At 45.1% G+C, this 9519-nt stretch overlaps 2 non-coding genes and 1 pseudogene across 2 annotated transcripts; all 3 read left to right on the forward strand.

Annotated features, from left to right (window-relative positions):
• The first annotated feature begins 5188 nt into the window (after positions 1–5188).
• Positions 5189–5499, forward strand: LOC149276621 (Nuclear RNase P). The gene has a single exon (XR_016279339.1).
• A 1078-nt stretch (positions 5500–6577) lies between these two features.
• LOC149276622 (Nuclear RNase P) lies at positions 6578–6895 on the forward strand. Its single transcript, XR_016279340.1, has one exon.
• A 1177-nt stretch (positions 6896–8072) lies between these two features.
• On the forward strand, positions 8073–8370 carry LOC149276623 (Nuclear RNase P; annotated as a pseudogene).
• The last annotated feature ends 1149 nt before the right edge of the window (positions 8371–9519 follow it).

Here is a 9519-nt window from a genome sequence, read left to right on the forward strand (position 1 = left end):
TTTGTGAGACATAGACAAGCGAATGATAATACGCGTAAATTTCTTAATGTTCTGTGGGAAGCCTCTAAGAATAAGACTCAGTCTGTTTTAATATCCTTTGACGCAGAAAAGGCGTTTGACCGCCTCCATTGGTCCTTCCTGCAATCTGTTCTCTCTAAATTTGCTTTTCCGCCCTCCCTGATTAAATCAATGATGGCATTATACTCTTCTCCCTCTGCCTCTGTTTCTTTTTCTGGCTTTCTCTCTTCTCCATTCTGCATATCTAATGGGACGCGCCAGGGCTGTCCACTTTCTCCTTTACTTTATATACTAATTGTGACGGAAGCCTCCATCACTGGGGCCACTGGAGAAGCCTGACTGCCAGCCTCCTCCCTATTGACTATGGGCCCTGGGTTTGTAGAGACTTCTGTGGCTACCCCCAGCAGTATCATCTCATCACTGGCTGAGGGGATTATCTCCGGCAGACAGCCAGGATCTGCCACCAGGGAGTGACCACCATTCTTTGATGTTTAATGTTGTATAAATCAGTCTCCCCCCTATTGTATTGTTAATCCCGTTACTGCCCCTGTTGTCTCTGAGAGGCAGATTAAGGGGGAGGTTTGTGTCCCAATATCTTGTTTTATGTTAATGTGTGTTTTGCTGGATATATCCAGCTCTGTGTGTCTAAAATAAATCAGTCTTCGTTTGGTTTTACCCTACACTGAGTCTCGGCTAGTGACTGGGGAACCGGGGAAAGTGTGTTGTCCCAGGCTAAGGGAGCACAAGACAGCGGAGGTAGTCGGTCGGACTAGCTAGCTCTGTGACATTGGTGGCAGAGGTGGGAATTCTTCTTAGTCTGAGGGACACTTACTTTCTACCGGGATTGACCGACAGGACGGCAGACTTCGGTCGCCTTGACAAGGACATGGATGTGGTATCCGAATTCCAGGGACTGCTGCGGGTCATCCTCTCCTGCTACACCACTGCTTTGCCTACAGAACAATACCAGAACCTGAGGCAAGTGGTTCGACGGTCAGTATGGCAGAGGGCTGTTATACGCCGGGGTCGGTGTCTTCCAAGCTCCGAACAAAAGATTAGAGACCAGCGGGAACTACGGATGTCTTTCCTGGGACAGCAACCCCAGGAGCAATGGGTTTCCGAATTGGACAAGCTGGTCCAACAGGAGGTAGAGCTGGAAGATCACTATAGGGCTCTGCAGTGGTATACAGAGCAAGCATATTGGGGAACTGCGAAAGATTGTTCTCCAGAGGGCTATGACTTTGGTGGCCCTGGATTATTATGGGATAGTCTTCAGGAGGATCCGGACTTCGGCAGTACAGCGGAGTGGCGGATTGAGGACATCCGGGATTTCAGGGAGTGGGACCGCCCAGATGCACTAGGACTTAAAGGTGATTTAGACTTTTTAATTACGCAGGAGTGGGAACTGGAGAAGGCGTATAAAAAACTGTTCGAACACGTTCAACAGAATGCCCCAGTGTCCAGGGATTGTATGGATTTTGTGGATGTGATTGAGTGGTCAGCTGAGGGTGTTGACCCAGGCGGGGTGGATGGGACTGCGGTCTCCACCCCTGAGTCAGAGGGATACTGGGCAGCTAATCCAGATCCAATACTGGAGCTGTGCGACTGTGCTCCACAACCAGATCCAGAGATTGTGGATCTAACTGATTTTACATCTGAGGATGTTAACCCAAGAGGGGTGGATAACACTGCGGTCTCCACACCGGGGGCCTCAGAATGCTGGGCAGTCTGCCCAGATCTCTTAGTCCCATCTGAAGAGCTGGCAACAGGGCAGAGCGCTGCTGGCTTCTGCCCCACATCTGCAATGACTACAGGGATCCAGGGAGATGTGGCAGCCAGCCCTTCTCCCCAGCGGCAGCTCACATGTCCGGGAGCGGAGGAACTTGTTTTTCCTCCCCAGCGGCAGTGGGAGGAACCGAGAGATGTGACAGCAGGTCCATCTTCCCAGCGGCAGCTCACATGTCCGGGAGCAGAGGAACCGGCCCTCCCTCCCCAGCGGCAGGCCGACCCACAAGATTCCCTAACCCCAGCTGAAGTGCTGGCAACCAGGCAGAGCAACGCTGGCCTCTGCCCAGCATCTACCAAAGCTGCAGGAGTTCAGGGAGATACAGCGGCCGACCCGCCCCCCCCAGCAGCAGAACCTAACTCCAGGACCGGATCAACCGGAACTCCCTCCTCAACGGCAACAGGAGCACCAGGGAGGGGATGCAGGCGGCATCACTCCCCAGCGGTACCCGGGAGATGGCGCAGCCGGCCCATCTCCCCAGCAGCAGCAGGAGCACCAATTTTGGGAGGGAATTAATGGGCCAAATAAACTGACTGACTACGGAGTCAACCCGTTTGGGGTCTCATCCTATGTCAGTCCAATTCGAAGGGGGGAGAATTGTGACGGAAGCCTCCATCACTGGGGCCACTGGAGAAGCCTGACTGCCAGCCTCCTCCCTATTGACTATGGGCCCTGGGTTTGTAGAGACTTCTGTGGCTACCCCCAGCAGTATCATCTCATCACTGGCTGAGGGGATTATCTCCGGCAGACAGCCAGGATCTGCCACCAGGGAGTGACCACCATTCTTTGATGTTTAATGTTGTATAAATCAGTCTCCCCCCTATTGTATTGTTAATCCCGTTACTGCCCCTGTTGTCTCTGAGAGGCAGATTAAGGGGGAGGTTTGTGTCCCAATATCTTGTTTTATGTTAATGTGTGTTTTGCTGGATATATCCAGCTCTGTGTGTCTAAAATAAATCAGTCTTCGTTTGGTTTTACCCTACACTGAGTCTCGGCTAGTGACTGGGGAACCGGGGAAAGTGTGTTGTCCCAGGCTAAGGGAGCACAAGACAGCGGAGGTAGTCGGTCGGACTAGCTAGCTCCGTGACATTAGCTCTAGAGCCCCTAGCGCAGCGTATTCGCTCGGACCCGGCGATTACTGGTTTTCCGACTTTAAAAGGTACTGATGTCACTCTAGGTTTATTTGCGGATGACATTCTGGCTTCCATCACTAACCCCTTGACCTCTTTGCCAGCGCTGCTCTCCCAATTTCAACAATATGCTCGGGTCTCTTATCACAAATTAAATGTACATAAAACACAAGCATTGGCCTTACATTTGCCTGGCCCGTTACTGCGCCTGCTCCACGATTCCTATGCCTTTGATTGGAGGAGGGATTTTCTCCTTTACTTGGGGGTTAAACTCCCGCGTTTATTGTCTAAGCTGAATGAATTCAATATTGACTCAATTTGGAAGCGGGCTCTGCAGGACCTTGACAGATGGCGCTCCTTTGACTTATCCTGGCTAGGGCGCATTGCTTCTGTCAAAATGATGCTTCTACCGCGGCTTCTGTACGTCTTTAGAGCCGTCCCGACCACTGTCCCTCGCAAATTTTTACGTCAAATACAGGTTGTTCTGAACTCTTTTATTAATTTTAAGGGTCACTCACGCATCTCTAGGCAGGCGTTCTATTCTCCCAGGTTCAAAGGGGGACTTGGGGCACCTGACATTTTATCGTACTATCAGGCGGCCATCCTGGCGCAAGCAACTCTATTTCACTACCAAGGTAACCTACCTCAGTGGGTGACCCTTGAGGATTCCTACGTCCATCCGAAATCGGTTGCTCAGGTTTTATGGTTACCGCTTCGTTATCGTCCGAAACTGCCCCCACTCCCTCCCACCACTCTGTGCACACTTCAAACTTGGTCCCAATTAGCCAAACGATATCCGGCTCTCATAAGCATCACTAAAGCTACTCCACTTTCCTCCCTTGAACTATTAATACCACACTTAAACCTTTCCCGTTGGTCTGCGGCCCACCCCTTCGTGGTGGGGGACCTTTTTGATAAGAGGTCCTTCCGATCCTTTTCTGATATTAGCTCTGCTCACGCGTTGCCCCCCTCTGAATTTTACAAATTCCTACAGATTAGACATTTGTTGCTATCTCCAGCTTCATCGATAATGATTGATGTTTTCTCCTCTGATCCTATTGTGCAATTGTGTTCCAAACCCGCTCCCCCTAGAGGTCTGATCTCTCTCTGTTATAACTCGCTGCTAACACATCTTTGGGAGGATAAACTGCCACATATGGTGGCATGGGAACGAGAGTTGGGCACTGAGTTTCCTCTCGAACTGTGGCTTGACGCAGAGGAGGCGATGCGCGGAGTATCGCACTATACTAACCATATCGAGCTCCAAAAGAAAGTGTCTTGTAGATGGTACCTCACCCTGGCCAGACTATCCCATATGTTTCCATCTTGTTCGCCCTCCTGCTGGAGGGGTTGTCCAGATAGGGGCACTATGCTTCATGTCTGGTGGCACTGCCCCCTGGTCTCCCAGCTGTGGAAACGATTGCTTTATCTCTTAGAATCCACATTGCTTATACACCTTCCTTTTACACCGCAATTAGTGCTCCTCCATATGTTTCCGGATGGTACTCCTGCTTCTATTCGGAAGCTGGTGATTCATTTTTTCTTAACTCTCAAATTGATGATCGCACGTAATTGGAAATCGACCACTCTCCCGCAGCTCGTTGATGTTCTGCACCATTTGGAACACACTTACCTTCTGGAGAAATTATCATTTCAGCTTGATCAGCGGATGCCACTTTTTGAAAAAATCTGGGCTCCCTGGTCACAACTCCAGATTTCTCCGTTGTGGCATAATTGAGTGTGGTGGTTTCCCTGTGAGATCGCGCTCGGTCTCTCTCTCTCTCCTCCCTTCTATTTCTGTTACATTGTATATCCATGTAGCTCTCTCTGGGACATGTGTTGTCTTGTTTTATTTTGGTTAAGGCCTAGTACCTTTGGTGGTGCAACTCCCCTTGCCCTACGGCTCCTCCGTAAGGGCTCCTGTTGCTGGGGTGGTTGTTCTTTTGTTCCTATTGTGTATTTATACATGAATACCACTTCCGTGTCTTTATTACGACTAATGTTTTGGTAATGCTCTGTTTCAATTGCTGTAACCTTGATGCTTTTACCTGTTACTTCTGGTTTTGTGTATTTTGTTGTAAACCACTGATTCGACCTCATCCAAAAATAATAAAAAACTTTGAATTTAAAAAAAAAAGGTACGTAAAATACACTTTTGGATGCCTTTGGTAGGGGAGCAGTTGTGTCACCCTATGTTAGAATTCAAGAACATTACTGGGGTTTATATAGATGGTAGGAAGTCTATAATATACATGGAGAAAAGCTTAGTACTGAGGTTCCTAGCTGAGTGCTATTGGTTACTCATTGAAATTGACCTTGGGAAAGGTCTGAGACAAGAGCCCTTGGCTGCCCTCACAGGGCATTGCTTGATCCAAGCAAGTGAGTTCCCATCAACCATCTGGCTTCTCTTACAGTGCACAAGACATAGTCACCAAATCTGGTGAAGTTGACTATGGATGCTTGGGCTGCAGATTTGAAAGTGGCTCATGGCTAGCAATTTCAAGTCGAATGATTAAGAGGAAGCAGGTAAGAGTTTCCCAACCCAATTCAGACTACTCTTTCTCCAATACTTTTATGAGTCGTTCCTATTCATTGAAACCAAAAACTGTTTAACTTGTATTAAAACCTATAGTTAAATTTAGAATTTAACACTAAATGAATCTAAACTAGAATTGGGCAGCAGGGGGCTCTTCGTCTTCATGGAAAAAAAAATCTTTATATTCCGCCAATATTCACCCGTTCCTGTCTTCTCTTCGGGCGAATATTCGTGGACATTCTTCGTGTTCGTTTTTTCTTCTTTTTTTCCAGTTAATGGGTTAATACGGGGTTAACGTGTTCTGCAGCAGCTCTGGCGCCAGTAGTTTAAATGTGCGTATGAGCAACTCTATTGGTCGCCAGCAGGGGGCCTCCTGCCGACGACCAATGAGCACACTACCATATATAGCTAATATAGTCTCGGGCAGAATATTATGCTAGTCAATGTAAAACCAACAGAGGGCAGCATTCTGTCCGAAGATCTATTAGCCATAGGTGGTAGTGTGTTCATTTTCATTTATTAATTATTTAAATAAAATATATTCCCATGATCCGCTGGTCTCCCCGCTGCAACAGTTAAATGTCCGCACTCGCGGACGTTAATTCTGTCGAGCTTGCAAACTCATTTTTTCTATTGATTTGGGGGGTTTTTTGTATTAAACTGTTAGACGAAAGGATCATGGGAATATATTTTATTTGAATAAATGCAAATGAGCACACTGCCACATATGGCTAATATATGTTCGGACAGAATGCTGCCCTCTATTGGTTATACATTGAGTAGCATTGTTCCATATGCTTGAAATCCAGTTATTATGCTACTTAATGTATCTAACCAACAGAGGGCAGCATTCTGTCCGAACATATATTAGCCATATATGCTAGTGTGCTCATTTGCATTTATTCATATAAAATATATTCCCATGATCCTTTCATCTAACAGTTTAATAAAAAAAAAACCCCCAAATAAATAGAAAAAAAGAGTTTGCAAGTTTGACAGAGTTAATGTTCGCGAGTGAATTTGAATGTTTATTGGCAGCTTGACCACGGTATGTAAAATACACTTTTGGATGCCTTTGGTAGGGGAGCAGTTGTGTCACCCTATGTTAGAATTCAAGAACATTACTGGGGTTTATATATATATATCCTAGCTGAGTGCTATTGGTTACTCATTGAAATTGACCTTGGGGAAAATCTGAGACAAGAGCTCTTGGCTGCCCTCACAGGGCATTGCTTGATCCAAGCAAGTGACTTCCCATCAACCATCTGGCTGCTCTTAAAGTGCACAAGACATAGTCACCAAATCTGGTGAAGTTGACCATGGATGCTTGGGCTGCAGATTTGAAAGTGGCTCATGGCTAGCAATTTCAAGCCCAATGATTAAGAGGAAGCAGAGTTTCCCAACCCAATTCGGACTACTCTTTCTCCAATAGTTTTATGAGTCATTCCTATTCATTGAAACCAAAAACTGTTTAACTTGTATTAAAACCTATAGTTAAATTTAGAATTATAACACTAAATGAATCTAAACTAGACTTGGGCAGCAGGGGGCTCTTCGTCTTCATGAAAAAAAAAATCTTTATATTCCGCCAATATTCACCCGTTCCTGTCTTCTCTTCGGGCGAATATTCGTGGACATTCTTCGTGTTCGTTTTTTCTTCTTTTTTTCCGGTTAATGGGTTAATACGGGGTTAACGTGTTCTGCAGCAGCTCTGGCGCCAGTAGTTTAAATGTGCGTATGAGCAACTCTATTGGTCGCCAGCAGGGGGCCTCCTGCCGACGACCAATGAGCACACTACCATATATAGCTAATATAGTCTCGGGCAGAATATTATGCTAGTCAACGTAAAACCAACAGAGGGCAGCATTCTGTCCAAAGATCTATTAGCCATAGGTGGTAGTGTGTTCATTTTCATTTATTAATTATTTAAATAAAATATATTCCCATGATCCGCTGGTCTCCCCGCTGCAACAGTTAAATGTCCGCACTCGCGGACATTAATTCTGTCGAGCTTGCAAACTCTTTTTTTCTATTGATTTGGGGGTTTTTTTGTATTAAACTGTTAGACGAAAGGATCATGGGAATATATTTTATTTGAATAAATGCAAATGAGCACACTGCCACATATGGCTAATATATGTTCGGACAGAATGCTGCCCTCTATTGGTTATACATTGAGTAGCATTGTTCCATATGCTTGAAATCCAAAGTTATTATGCTACTTAATGTATCTAACCAACAGAGGGCAGCATTCTGTCCGAACATATATTAGCCATATATGCTAGTGTGCTCATTTGCATTTATTCATATAAAATATATTCCCATGATCCTTTCATCTAACAGTTTAATTAAAAAAAAAACCCCAAATAAATAGAATAAAAGAGTTTGCAAGTTCGACAGAGTTAATGTTCGCGAGTGAATTTGAATGTTTATTGGCAGCTTGACCAAGGTACGTAAAATACACTTTTGGATGCCTTTGGTAGGGGAGCAGTTGTGTCACCCTATGTTAGAATTCAAGAACATTACTGGGGTTTATAAAGATGGTAGGAAGTCTATAACAAACATGGAGAAAAGCTTAAGGTAGGAAGTCTATAATAAGCATGGAGAAGCACTGAGGTTTCTAGCTGTGTGTATTGGTTGCTCATTGAAATTGACCTTGGGGAAAGTCTGAGACAAGAGCTCTTGGCTGCTCTCACAGGGCATTGCTTGATCCAAGCAAGTGAGTTCCCATCAACCATCTGGCTGCTCTTGGAATGCACAAGGCATAGTCACCAAATCTGATGAAGTTGAATATGGATGCTTGGGCTGCAGATTTGAAAGTGCCTCATGGCTAGCAATTTCAAGTCAAATGATTAAGAGGAAGCAGGTAAGAGTTTCCCAATTCAGAGTACTCTTTCTCCAATACTTTTATGAGTCATTCCTATTCATTGAAACCAAAAACTGTTTAACTTGTATTAAAACCTATAGTTGAATTTAGAACACTAAATTAATCTAAACTATTTCTTAGAACCTTTGATTTTTATATTGCATTCTTAATACTTTATTTTTAAAAGGGAAAAAACTATTCTAAACAATAGTCTAAATTCAATATATTCACAGACACTAACCCTCTTTAAAATATGCAATTATGCAAATTTATTTTTGTAAATTTGTTTTTATTAAGTTTTCAAAAAGAGAAACAGAAATATAAGGGAGTCCAGAAGTAGGACAAGAAGGTACAAATAACAAAAAAGTACCCGGCGCAGCAGGTCACGAACCATCAAAATTACAAAGTACAGAAGCACAGGGTAAGCTCCCCGCAAGGAGAGCCAACAGCACCCAAAACAGGACCTCCCAAGAAGGAGAAAGACAAGAGGAGAGACGAGAAAAGAAAAAAGAGAAGGAAAAGGGAAAATGAAAGCCGAGAAGAGAAAGGAAGACAGAGGATCATGAAAAGGAGCATCAGAAGAAAAGAGGGAAAGGCTTGACAAGACTGGGAGTGGAAGAGGAACCAAAGGCAACAAACAAGAACAGGCCAAACAGAAGTGACAAGGGACCAAAAACAATGACCCACACACAAATGACAAAAAAAAAAAAAAAAAGGGGGAGAAAGGGGGAGACACGAAAAAGAGCCTCACACAAAAGGGTAGGCACGAAAAAGAGCCTCACGCTTGGAGCAAGGTGTCACGGAGCTGGCTAGTCCGACCGACTACCTCCGCTGTCTTGTGCTCCCTTAGCCTGGGACACCACACTTTCCCCGGTTCCCCAGTCACTAGCCGAGACTCAGTGTAGGGTAAAACCAAACGAAGACTGATTTATTTTAGACACACAGAGCTGGATATATCCAGCAAAACACACATTAACATAAAACAAGATATTGGGACACAAACCGCCCCTTAATCTGCCTCTCAGAGACAACAGGGGCAGTAACGGGATTAACAATACAATAGGGGGGGAGACTGATTTATATAACATTAAACATCAAAGAATGGTGGTCACTCCCTGGTGGCAGATCCTGGCTGTCTGCTGGAGATAATCCCCTCAGCCAATGATGAGAGGATACTGCTGGG

This window comes from Sceloporus occidentalis, unplaced genomic scaffold (genome assembly GCF_023333645.1).
Source record: "Sceloporus occidentalis isolate IW3139 unplaced genomic scaffold, rSceOcc1.0.p SCAF_232, whole genome shotgun sequence".
Taxonomy (NCBI): domain Eukaryota; kingdom Metazoa; phylum Chordata; class Lepidosauria; order Squamata; family Phrynosomatidae; genus Sceloporus; species Sceloporus occidentalis.